Source organism: Tursiops truncatus, chromosome 1, assembly GCF_011762595.2.
Source record: "Tursiops truncatus isolate mTurTru1 chromosome 1, mTurTru1.mat.Y, whole genome shotgun sequence".
Lineage (NCBI taxonomy): Eukaryota > Metazoa > Chordata > Mammalia > Artiodactyla > Delphinidae > Tursiops > Tursiops truncatus.
In genome coordinates this window covers 40653890-40667249 of record NC_047034.1, presented here as the reverse complement: position 1 = coordinate 40667249, position 13360 = coordinate 40653890, and the positions used below count along the sequence as shown (strand labels likewise).

The window sequence follows — 13360 nt, the reverse complement described above, 5'->3', positions numbered from 1 at the left end:
CTGGAAAGGTGTCACAGCCTGGGTCTCTGAGGTGTCACAGCCTGAAAGTGCAGATGACAGATTTTAAAGTGGTTGCAGATGAGACAGATGACAGCAGGACAGGACTTTGGGTTGTTTTTCCAGAAGAAGGAGCAAGCTACCCCGTCCGCAAATACCACTCATTTCCCCGGTGGCCACGACACTCTTGAACCTGAGTGAAGGGTGCTGCCTGGCAGAGGAGCAGAGGGAGGTGGAGTGGCCCTCACAGCCGGGGGAGGCTGGCACCTGGTGCAGTACCCACTGTCCTAAGTACCACACATGTCTCTAAGCCATGGAGTTTATTGACTGCTGGCTGTAGGCTGGCCACTCTCCATAGTGCAGGGTCTGATACCTTCTAAGGCCATGCACTCCGTGGAGTCAGCCCATGGTGGGGTCAGGAGTGTGGACTTCAGTGTCAGACCCCTTGGGATTTAATCCTGGCTCCACCCCTGGGGATCTTGGGTAAGTTATGTGAACTCATCTGTGCCTCAGCTTCTTCATCTGTAAAATGGGAATAACATTGCCTACTTCATAGAGCTGTGGAGAAAGAACTAAACACAATAATCCCTATAGAGGTCTTAGAACAGCAGCTGTCTGAGAGGAAGGACTCAGTCGATACAAACATTGTCGTATGCGGCAGCCCCAAATAAGATGCAGTGAAAAAGATGGCAGAACTTGGAGAGAAACACGGGGTGGGCTGCTAATTTCTTGGCCCTGTGCCCAGTGTGGCAGCTGCTCATACAATTTCTACTCAAGCTGATGCAGTCACAGCAGCAGACCGTGTGGACAAGGGCCAGGCGTGGGCTCTGGCCAACCACAGGCTAGGAAATAACACTGTTAGCTGATGATGGTTCCTTTCCTTTTTTCTCCCTCCAGCAGGGGAGTATGAAGTATGAAGGAAAAGAAATGGCTCCTGTATTCGTTTGGCTGGAGAAAGGGACCCCAGCAAGAAAGAAAGGCATGGGACCCTTCGTGACTTGTTTCTACCACTCCCAATAGAGGGCCCCTGGGGAGGGCCTGGCATTGCGAGCAGGAAGGGACTGAACATTATTAATGGTCTCTCTCCATGTCCTGGGCCTCCCATCACTTAGAGCTGGCAGAGGGCTGCTGGAAGGAGGGGAGCAGGGACCATGGAAGGTCACCGTTGTGTCTGGTTGCAGGAGAATGACGGATGGACTGGTGACTGTAGGTCTTTATAACAAACATTTATGGAGTCTCTAATATGTGTGCTGCACCTGGGGACTCAGAAACAATAAGACATGGCCACTCCCCTAAAGGAGGTTACAGGCTGTACCAATTGAAAAGAATTACTTCAATTCCTTCTTCTCAACAGAGTCCTCCACAGATGCCACTTCTCCCTCTGTCCCGGGCACTCAGACAGCCTTGGGGACTCTCACTGTTGGCCTAAGGTGACTTCCCTGACAGCACACCTGTGTCCCACTCTCAGCTTATCACCGGCTTGCAGAACTGCTCTCTGTGGCCGAAAGCACTGGGCTGGTGGATTACAAAGAGTTCTGAGAGGCTTCTCAGCAGGCTGTTCTCCACATCATTACTGCTCAGATCCCAGAGCAATGTGCCAGCCGCCTGCTTTTTCTCCAGCCCTTGCTCTTCCCTCAACATCTAGCTGCTGGGAATTCCCTGGCGGTCCAGTGGTTGGGACTCCGTGCTTCCACTGCAGGGGGCAAGCGTTCAGTCCCTGGCTGGGGAACTAGGATCCCACATGCCTCGAGGCACGGCCAGAAAAATAGAAGATCCAGCTGCTGATGCTATGGGATGTCTGATAGCCCAGCCTGGGATCACTACTCTGGGCCCCATAGTCCGCTTGTTTGAAGTGAACGGAGGAAATAGACTTGAATGTAACAGGGTTGTTTTCTCTTGGACCTGGCCTTAAGAGTTGTGTCTTGTTGTTTTACATCACCTCCAATTTATCCTCAGCCTGACTTCAGTCATCACCACCCTAAGTTAAATCCTGGATGCCCAGAAAATTTCAAAACTGGCTGCTAGTTGATTCTTGAATTCAGAGAATTCTTGGACTTTGGGATCAAAAGAAGCTACTTGTGTCTGGGGTACAAGGAGGTGGTTGGAGGGGGGCTGGTTATATGGATCCCAACTTGCCGTATCTCTGTTCCCCCCTCCCCCCATCCATCTCTGAAGGCTGAGACCCAGGCCAGGGCTGGAACAGGCCTCTCTGGGCACAGAAGCCTGCCAGCATTGATTTTGCTCCTGAACCAAGAGGCCAAAAGGACATTGTGATGGTGAGGCAATGAACGTGAAACAGAAACGAGTGGCTTTAGTTTCAGGAGGTCCAAAGTGGAAAGCAAGTGTTGACATTCTTTAAGACCCATTGGAGGCTGTATTTTGTGCTGCGCTAGCCAGAACTCTGCTACTTACTTGAAGTAGGACCTTGGGAAAGTCCCTTTCCTCTCTAGGCCTCAACTTCCTCATCTGTAAAGTGCACGTGGGATTAGCCAAGATCCTTCTGGGCCTGACCTGATTTGGCCCTAGGTGTTCCAGTAATCTGTCACTCAGAGGACAAAGAGCCTGAAGGTATGTGGGGAGAGTTGGGGAGGAAGGGACTAAGAAAGGTTCAGTGGGAGTCCTTGTGAGTTTAGCCAACTGATAGGGGAGAGGAAGAGAGGGGAGTAGGGAAATAAAGTGAAAATGGGGAAGAGGGAAGAGCATAAGCGTGCGGGCTAAGGGGGCCCCCACAGTTACCTCAGGGCTCCTCGGGCACATCCGGGCCAGGTTTACTTTGTTAGGATGGGGGTAGGGTTGGGAAGTGGCAAGCTGTGTTTTCCATAGAGGGCCACAATGATATTGCCACCCGCCATGTTCTACATCGTGGTCTTGCCATTTCCCTGTCAAGAGGTGGAGTCTAGTTCCTCTCCCTTCAAATCTGGCCTGGCCTTATGACTTGCTTGTAACCACAGAATGTGGTAGAAGTTACGCTGGGTGACTTCTGAGGCTCAGTCAGAAGCAGCTTCCACTTGGTTATCTTGGGTCACTTGATCTGAGTGAAGCCATCTGACTACCTGAGACCATCATGCTGGAGAGGCCACACGTAGGCCTTCCCGTTGACAGTCCCAGCTGAGGCCCACCTTCCAGCCATTTCCCTCAAGGCACCATATATGTGGATGAAGCTACTTTTGACTCTCCAGGCCAGACTACTGGCCAACCTCGCATGATACCACGAGGAGGAGGAGATTCACCCCACTGAGTCCTACCCAGATTTCTCATGTAGAAGAATCTATAAAATATGAGAAAATAACTGTTGTTTTAAGCCACAAAGCTTTGGGGTAGTTTGTTATAAAGCAAAAGGTACTGGCGCAGGATGGTAGGAGGTGTTTAAAAATATAAGCTCCCTTGCAATGAAAAATCCTTAGAAATGTATAAACAAGACTTTAAAGATTTCAGAGATGTGTGAAATTTCAAAATTAATTTGGAAACCAACTTTAAATTTTGCCTATTAAGGACATTACAACAAAACTACCATTTTCTTTAGGTCACCATATTACATATATATATATATATGTGTATATATATATATCTACATATATATATATATAGTTTTTTGTTTTTTTTTCCTTTTTTTGCGGTACGCGGGCCTCTCACTGTTGTGGCCTCTCCCGTTGCAGACCACAGGCCCCAGACGTGCAGGCTCAGCAGCCATGGCTCATGGGCCCAGCCTCTCCGCGGCATGTGGGATCTTCCCGGACCGGGACATGAATCCGTGTTCCCTGCATCGGCAGGTGGACTCTCAACCACTGCGCCACCAGGGAAGCCCAATTATATATTTTTCAGTATATTTTTATCATGAAAAAGGGAGAAAAGTCACTATATCCCACCTGAATGGCTAAAAGGAAAGAGCTAAACAGTATCAAATGTTGGCAAGGATGTGGAAGAACCAGGACTCTAATACATTCCTGGTGGGAATTATTATTTCCACAGTCATTTTGGAAGGAAAATAGCTTGGCAGTATAATCAGAAGCTGAACATATGCATATATTCAATTCCATTCCTATGTATATGCCGAGCAGAAGTTTATGTATATTTTTACCAACAGATCTGTATATAAATGTTCATAGTAGCACTATTTTTAATAGCCCAAAACTGATAACATATCAATAACAAAATAAGTTGTAGTATCATCACACACTGGAATACTGTATAGCAGTGAAAATAAATGGACGGTCGCCAGGAAAGTCATGCACAGACCTCATAAATATAATGTTAAGGGAAAGAAACCAGAGTCAAAGAGTACATACTACGTGATTCCAGTATGTAAAGTTGAAAAGCAAACAACATTCATCTATGGTGTTGGAAGCTAGGGTGGTGGTTACCCTTGAGTGACTGCAAGGGGGCACTTCCAGAGTTGCAGTGATGTTCTGATTCTTCGCCAGGTGCTAGTTTCGTGGGGTTGCTTATCTTGTGAAATGTCATCGAGTGGTATGCTTACGATGGCACACTTTCCTGCATGAATGTTATAAATTGACGATTGAACAACAGAGGGGTTAGGAACCTCCCCGCCCCCAGGTGAAAATCCGTCTATAACTTTACAGTTGGCCCTCTGAATCCACGGTTCCACATCTGCGGGTGCAACCAGCCATGGATTGTGTAGTACTGTAGTATGTATTTAGTAAAAAAAAATCCAAGTTTAAGTGGACCCGAGCAGTTCAAACTCGTGTTGTTTAAGGCTCAAGTGCACTTCAGAATAAAATGTTAAGAAACAAGGACGCAGGACATGATCTCAAAGCCAAGGATAGATCTTTAAAAAACTAATTTAGTTTTCTGAAAAGCAATATATTTGTTCTTGTTTTTCCCTTGAACCTTGCATTATGGCAGGGTCCTGGGACTGTGAAAGTGTCAGTGGGAAAAGAAAAGAGGGGTGACGTGAGCATCAGCTGAAGCTGTGGGGAGCAGGCTAGCTCTCCAGGGAAGGTACTTCTCAGCAGCTCCTTGCTGCTGCACTCACAGTTCACCTGCAAACTGTATCATGTACGTGCATGTGCATATCTAGAAAGATGTTTCCCAACCTTTCACAGGCCGTGGCACATGCAGAAAATGACAGCATTGGAATGGCACACACTGGGGTACCAGATGGGGCTCCTGGCAGCCAAAGCCAAGTGGCCTGGTCCTCTAGGTGCTCCCAGGATGAGGGGGTATCAACCTCAGCACACCTGTGGGATAATGTCCTCTGAGACAGAGTGTGGGAAGCCATGGGCCTCCATTATCCATTTCACGTTCTCTGAACTGGCAAAGGGGAAGAGTCTAGGCTTCCCTTGCCCTTCTGCTCTTGGAGAAGCCAACTCTGCACACCCCTCACCCCTGGGTTACAGGTCCCATTTGCAGTAATGAAGATCATGGGGTTCAGGGGAGTTGTGCAGCATTCTGGGTCCCTCCTCTATGCTGTGGCCTTACTTCTATTTCTAGCCTCATTTCCCACCGAACAACCCACTCTCTGTCCCGAGCACATTACACCCTGGGCACACTGCACTTGTCTGTCATCTGTGAACATCTCCCAAGCCCTTCTCTCTCTCCATCACACCATTCCCTCTGCCAGAGCACTCAGCCTGCCATCCCTGTGCTAAGCCCTCCACTTCTCTGTGAAGCCTCTTTCTACACACTGAGGCCACTACCACACTGTGATTTGTGTTACAAGCATGTGTGTGTGTGTGTGTGTGTGTGTGTGTATGTGAACGTCCTCATGGTCCCTGATTTCCTATCTTGCCCACAGTAGGTGCTCAACAGTTATTTCTCAAATGACTTCCGTGCTGCAGAGGGACCCTGGCGTTAACTCCACCCCTGTTCTTGGTGGTCACTCATTGTCCCCTTGGGTCTGGATCCCCAGCCTCTCAGGAACCTTTCAGCCATTTCCAACTCTGCCACTCCACTGCCAGGGGCCTGGAGCCATGCCGCCTGGATGAGACACATCCTCATTGCCCAGACCCCCTCACCTCCCCTAGCTCACACCTTTGGGGTTGGCATTAGACTAATTGTGGTGTGACAAAGGGAAAGGGTCACGGTGACTCAGCCTCAGTGCTGACTCCCCTCATTCAACTGCCAACCTGCAGTACCAGCACGTGGCCACAAGGGGCTCTCTGGGGCGACCCTTTCCCCAGGGTAGGAGGGCTCTGTGGGAAGTACTGCCCAGATAAACAAGGAACTGCTCAGGGGCTCTGCCCCTCTCCAAGTGCTGAAGCCCCACTGCCCGCCTTGGCTGCCTTATCCTGATGTTTTACCCTTAGCTGTCTAGCAGCTGTTGTTTTCTGTCTTAACACATTACTCCTTGCTTTCCCGTGAGCCTCTCTTCTGGCCACCCACTCTACTGACCAATAGCCGCCACCGGAGCAAGTCACCTCCACTTTTGTCAGTTCCACTTCCTTTAGATGAGGGCCAGACCTACACCATGAGCTCCCCGTCTTTCAGGATGTGGGCTGGAAAATTGTCCTGTTCCATCTCTTCAACACCTCCCGACTCTGCCCCCTTCTGTCTCCCCAGTGCCACCCAGGTTCGGGGCTCCCCGACTCTGCCAGGATGAATGCAGTGGCTTCCTGGAGGACCCCGTGTCTCCAGACAGCCCCCTGCCCATCAACTCTCCACCCTGGAGCCAGAGAGATCTTACTCCCATCAGACGCTGGCCTTCAGTGGTTCCCCAAGTCCCAGACGCTCAAATAGTACCCCAGGCTACCCAAGACCCAGCTGCCTGATTCTCCAGCCTCACGTCCCTCCTCTCCTGCCCTCCAACCAGTAGTACTGAAATACTTGTTGCTCAACACACCGTGGTGTTTCAAGCCTTTGTACTTTGCACACGCTCTTTCCTGTGGCCTGATCACCTCCCACCCCTCCCCCACCTGTACCCTTGCTCGTCATACTTCCTTCACCTGGCTGAGCCCTATTCATCCTTAAAAGTGCCAATTCCCCTCTGAAGCCTTCCCTAACCCACAACTCCTTCCCATGCCCCAGAACCCCTCCTCTGAATAGATCCAGTCCCCAAACACACGTCTCTCATTGTATTTGTCACTCAGAGTTGTGATAATTACTCGTGCTGTCCTGTCTCCTCCACCATCTGTGTACCTCTGTGTGGGACCAGGTTGGCACACTGTCTGAAAGTTGTTGCACTGAGGTAGCTCCCTCTCTGCACCATCACCTCCCACCTTGAGCAAGTCCTTTAAATGCTCTGAACTTCCGTTTGCTTATCTGCAAAATGGAAAGATGTGAGAATTGGAAGGGGGCACACACATTCAAGAACTTTATAAACAGCTAAGGGCTATGGACGTGTTTTTGTTTTTTGTTTTATAAATTTATTTATTTTTGGCTTCATTGGGTCTTCGTTGCTGCGCGTGGCTTTCTCTAGTTGCGGCAAGCGAGGGCTACTCTTCGTTGCGGTGTGCGGGCTTCTCTTGTTGCGGTGGCTTCTCTTGCTGTGGAGCACGGGCTCTAGGCGTGTGGGCTTCAGTAGTTGTGGCACGTGGGCTCTAGAGCGCAGGCTCAGTAGTTGTGGCACACGGGCTTAGTTGCTCCGTGGCATGTGGGATATTCCTGGACCAGGGCTCGAACCCGGGTCCCCTGCATTGGCAGGCGGATTCTTCACTGCGCCACCAGGGAAGTCCCTATGCACGTGTTTTTAATGCATTTTCTTCCTTCAGATTAGTGTTTACCTGCACTTGCCTGTGTGGAAATCATAAGATCAAAGGAATGTGATGTGATCTTTTTGTAATTTCTCCACCTTGGGTCCAAGGAAAAGCTGGTGGAGAGTAAACCATTAATTGTGTATCCCTGCACCTCCTAGTCTTCTCGGAAGCTCTGGGTTAATCCTGGGGTCCCGACCAGAGGACCAGAGGAAACAGCGCATATGTGTAGGTCTTGGGCTGTCTCCCTTTCTCGTCAGTGCTCCCCACCAAGTGCCCACTGTTCCCTCCACCAACAGAAGAGACCTCTCCCCACCCTCCCGTGATGAGGTCTGTGGAAGTCACAAACTGAAGGTCCAATCAACAAGGATGCTCTGACCTAACAAATAATCTCCCGCATGTGAGGTTTAAGGATTTGGTTTTGGAGCCCCAAGAAGAAAAAAGTTCCTGAAGATTTGGTATGGAGAAACCCTTCTGAGCAGGGCATTCAAAAGTTTAATTAGTGGCTGGAGGAGGACTGGACACTGGACGTTCCAGGAGTGAACGCTGGAATTCCAGGTGGGAGCCTGTTTATGGCTGCAGCCCGGGTCATGCCAGAGGCTAGAGGTAGAAGCCTGGGAGCCAGACACAGCTCAAGGGTGGTCTGGATGCTCTCGAGATAAGGCCAGCTAAGAGCTGTGAGGTCACTGAAGTTCGAAAACCGGCTCCCAGCCCCCATCCCTCCCTCCCCTCAATCTAGTAAAATTGATGCTCATCTCTGTAGTTTTGGGACATGATGGTAAGAATGCTGGTGCCTCGGGTTCTTGTGCTGGTCCTATCACAGGCTTGCTTGCTTCCTTCGCATACTACAGACAGGGCTTTGCAAAAAGAAGTGGGCTGGTGGATCAGTGTTCTGCAAAGATCCCATTGTGCGACTGGAGCAGGTTACCTTCTCTGGGCCTTAGTGTTCTCATCTGTAAAACCGGCATATCGTTCCTTCTTTTCATAATAACCAAACAAGTGTTCTTATACTTTACCTTAAATAAATGTAATTTAAAGATGCCAAGCCTTTCCGACATCACTTTTGTGCATAAATAAAAGTGAAAAAAAGAGAAAGCCATTGGCAATAACTTCATCACAACTGCCACGGTGATTGTAGGACCATCCTGATTTCAGAGTTAGTAAAATGTGAAAAATACAACACCTGTGTACCTACCATCTTGCTTAAGAGACAGAACAATTCCCAGCAGCACTAACAGCCTTGTGTCAACCTCCTTGACCTAGCCTTTCCACCCTAGAGAAAACTGTCCTCAATTTTGTGTTTACTCTTCCCTCATTTTTAGCTACCATTTTTTTAAAAAACGTACCCTATGCAATACATCGTTTGAGCTTCAGAATGGTTCCGTGAGTGGAATTGTATCCCATTCTTTTGATGTTTTTAAAAGTCATGAGAAGTTGATCTATGCTAATATGTGTAGCTCATTTATTTTTCACTATTAAATATTCCACTCTCTTCATATCCTGCTGTATTAATTCTGCTGATGGAAATTTGGGCTGTTTCCTGTGTTTTGCTGTTAAGTTATTTTTGCTATAAACATTCTCATAGTTGTTTCTAAGAACATGTGTGTTTCTTCAGGGTGTATACCTGGGCAGGGAACAGCTAAGTCTAGATGAGAGTGCTTGCGGTTCTGATTGCTAGCTAATACTTATTTCTGTCCACTGAATAGCCCGAGGGGACATGAGTCCTGTTCTTGCTTTGTTTACAGACCTTCCTGGGGAATAAGCGTTTATAAAAAGCATAGGGGAATAGTGAAGGAGAGCTTCCCAGACCATGGTCTGACTTTGAGCCATGGCCCTGGGGGGCAAAGCCAGAAAGAAGTGGAGGCCAGATGCAGCACTGCTGTTGGCGCGGAGCATGTGTGTGAGGTGGGGCTGGCCTTGACTGGACACTGGGTCTCAGACTGTGGCACAGCTGACATCACAGAATCCACTGTGAGGCTACGGCTGGGCTTTGGGACCTAGAAATTCAGACAAAACACTGCATGCATTCTCAGATTGTTTGTTTTTTTATTGAAATTGCAGTGAGGAAGCTGAAATGGCCTCTCCAGGGGTATTTCCCTGAGCCCTGGTCCCCTTTGCAGCTCCCAGCTCTAGGTCCTATTGATGGGCTTCAGCGGTCACTGGCTCCATGGTGTCAGATGTCACACCTCCAGTGATCTCCAGCCCCAACTCTCTGCTGTCTCTACGATGGCCTGCATTCGGGTCCCTTCCACTGGCTTCGCCAGGATGCTCACATATTTATCGCGTGAGGAGGCCACTGTCTTTGCAGTGAGACTGGCTCTGACGTTCCTGAAGAAAGAGCTGATCCTGCTGAGTCTCTCGGTGGTGGGACCTGAACTCGCTGTAGATAAGCTCCTGCCCGATTTGTGCGAGGTCCTGGACTCGTTGGTGATGGGAGCACGGCTGATGCCTTTGTGAGCAGTGCCCTGCTCGCTGCCCCCCGGGCTGCCGTGGCCTTTGTCCTTTTGGTCATCTCTAGTGGCTCTGCGGCCGCCTGAGCACGGGCCAGCTGCTTTCTGGATGGTCTTGTTCCCCGCTGCCTTGTGGTGGCTTTCCACTGAACTGCAGAGCGAGGGGCTTGTAAGAGCTCTGTCCTCTCCCCAGTGCTCCCTTCTCTCCCTTCTTCCCTTGCGGGCCTGGGACACCCTCTGTGAGCTGCCATCCTGTTCACTCACTTTGCCTTCCTGTGGCAAGGTTGAGACGAGGGTCCCCTCGTCCTCCTCGTCGGCTCTTCCTTCAGCAGTCTTGCCGGTGGGTTCTGCTCCGACCACAGTCACGCCGGCCTCTGGGGAGAGGCTGGTGGACGTGCTGGAAGCATACCCTGAATAGCTCGCGGCACCTGCCAAGCATACCCTGAATTGTTCGCAGCACCGTTTTCCTGCTCCTCAGGGATGTTCTGGCAGTGCCCCCAGTGGCTATGTTGGTTTTGCTTCCTCCTGGACCGTTGCTGGCTGTGGCTGCTGTGGCCGTGCTCTGCTCTTCAGGGGCAGGAGACTTGATCACTGCCACGCTCAAAGCACCCGCTGCGGTGCCTCCTGCCACCCCTGCTGTCTCCACCTTTGTCGTTGCCCGCGATGCTGACGCTTTGTCAAGCACTGTAGGTTTTGCTTTTGCAGTGGCCACATCGGGCATGGTATCGGGCTTGTGGGAGTCCAGTTGGATCCCCTCCCCACCAGCAAAAGCTGCGGACGTGGCCCCGGCCAGCTCAGAGCACGTGTGGAGCCTGCAGATGCTCACCTGGTCCTGATCCCACTTTCCTTGGAAATCCTCCACTGCCGGGCTCCTGCCGTCCTCCTCCTCCTCGAACACAGGCATGCAGATCATGTCCCAGGCTGGAACGGCGTAGGTGCAGCTGAGACCCTCCACTGGTGGTCGCAGGAGGTAAATCAGCTCTTCCCAAGAGGTGAAGAGGTCTTCCTGCACGTCCAGAGGGGCACACAGCTGCAGGTACCAGGAGCGGCCAGTGGCAAACCTCACGCGCAGCTGTTGTTTCTCACGATTGTGAGTGGAGATGCTCACGAGTGTCAAGGGCAGGAGCCTGGTGAGCTCTAAGGTCTTTGCAGCCTCGTGGCTCTTGCCCTTGGCGGCCTGGCTGTGCTCAGCGTGCTCTTCACAGCCGGTGGCCCATCGGGCCAGCAGCATGGTGTCTGGGAGTGGGAGGACGGGGCTGCTGGATGTGATGCCCACGGTCACCATGCAGACACAGTTGTGCACGTCAATCAGGTCTCCCCTCTTCGTGATCTGGATAAAGTCGCTCTCGAATACCGGTGCGTCCTTGAATATGTGGTACTCGCCCTTGCGCAGTTGCTGCTGCAGCTTCCCCGTGGTGGTGTTGAACAGGCCCACCCCGGTGCTGCTCTGGGCCGTGTGATAGGGGAGCAGAGAGTCCCCACTCATGGCTGCCTTTGATCACGACAGGCAGCGCGGTTAAGGTGGGCCCCTGGCTCTCCCCTCCCTGGGCCTCACTGGCAGAAGAGCGAGCTGCGGTGCTCTTTCGTCACACACAGGCAGCCCTATGGCAGGTCTTCCAAGCCCGCCCCCACAGGCCCCACCTTTGCCTCAGGGTCTCCCAGAGGCAGGGGCGTGGGTAGGGGCACAGATGATCACAGTGGGGACGCTGTAGGGCGCCTGGACCCCAGGCTGAATCTCTTCAAGTGTGTAGAGAGGTATGGTAGGCTCCCCCTCTGCCTCCCCTCACTTCTGCTTCTGGGTTTTTATCTCCCCAAGAGGCTGTGGTGAACTTCAGTCCTAGTGAGAGAAGTAACCACTTTCTCAGCCTGACCCCCTGGCACAGCCTATTTATCCTCTGGGCCCTTTGTGACCTATCACTGTTGCATAGCCCTTTGCCTCATCCCCCAGCTGCCCCCTCAGGGCAGGGCCCCCATCCTCTCCCAAAGCAGGGGGAGGACATGTCCTCCCGCGGAGGACAGGCCCATCCTGCCAGGGACTCAGGTGCGTACCAAAATAAAAATGTCTTCAACTGGGAAAGTTTTGTGTGGGTCCTTTTTCTTTTCCTCCCCCAAATTCAGCTACTGGATGAAATCTATAGGAATGTAAGATGATGGGATAAATTTGAACCATTTAAGCTCATGGTTTAATTGTATCGAATAACGTAGAGTTGGCAGTTGCGATCCTTAGTCTGTCCTCTCATAAAATCTCAGTAAACGTTGATGATGGTGATTTTTAATAATCACATTAAAAATTGCTTCTCCTAGGCACCATGCTGCATTCTTCACATATGGTGGTAAGAATGCACTGAGTTTGGTACTGTTAACTACTGTTCCCAGTTTATAGGTGAAGAAATTGAGGTTGTATCTCCTGTTTAAATTCCCAGAGCTAATGGTAGCAAAGGCACTATTTGAATGTAGGTCTACCTGATTCTAAAGCCTTTGTTCTGAACCACTACAGTACTTAGCCTCACAAAGAAAGCTTGGCCCAGCCAAACGTTTTCAAACTGGACTGATTTAACTACCTTTAAGAAGACCTATTTGGTGCATTATTAGAAGCTGTGTAATTAATTTTATGTGTGTATACATGTTATGGAGAGAACCCAAGACAGCAGTTGGGCTGACGTGGGGATTAAATTATCCAGGGGATCACTCAGATCCTCCCTTCCTTTATGCTTGTGCAAACAGCCTGTGTGTGGAAACCTAGTTATTCTTATGACATGTCCTCCCCCAGTGAAATGGGGGGTGAGTAGCCTGAGATGTAAGCTTTGATTCCAAGAGCCTGCCAGATGCCGTCCTGTAGTAACCTCCCTACCAGGCAGAAGTGGTTTGGAAGCCTTGACACCTGTGGGGAGCATGTACCATTAGACATCCCGCCTCATTGCCACTCCCACAGAGCTAGTCACAGAACAAGTGATTTCTGAATTGTGACTTGAAAGTTCTGAGAAAGGCCCTTGCTGCCAACTCTCTTATCTCCAGTTTGATGTTATGCTTGAAATCCCACCATAGAGATTCATTCCTTGAGGATAAAGGCCATCCTTCTGTTAAAATACACACACCTGTCCCTCAACCCATGACTGGATAAGCAAAATGTGGTCCCTCCATACAGTGGAATATTGTTCGGCCATAAAAAGGAATGAAGTACTGATATATGTCACAACATGGGTGAACTTTGAAAACATTATACTCAGTGAAAGAGGCCACATATCGTATGATTCTATTTATAGG

The 13360-nt window shown here is 50.3% G+C and overlaps 1 pseudogene; it reads right to left on the bottom strand.

Moving 5' to 3' along the window:
* Positions 1 to 9587: 9587 nt before the first annotated feature.
* LOC117309562 (Golgi-associated RAB2 interactor protein 4-like) lies at positions 9588 to 11940 on the bottom strand (annotated as a pseudogene).
* Between the last annotated feature and the right edge of the window lie 1420 nt (positions 11941 to 13360).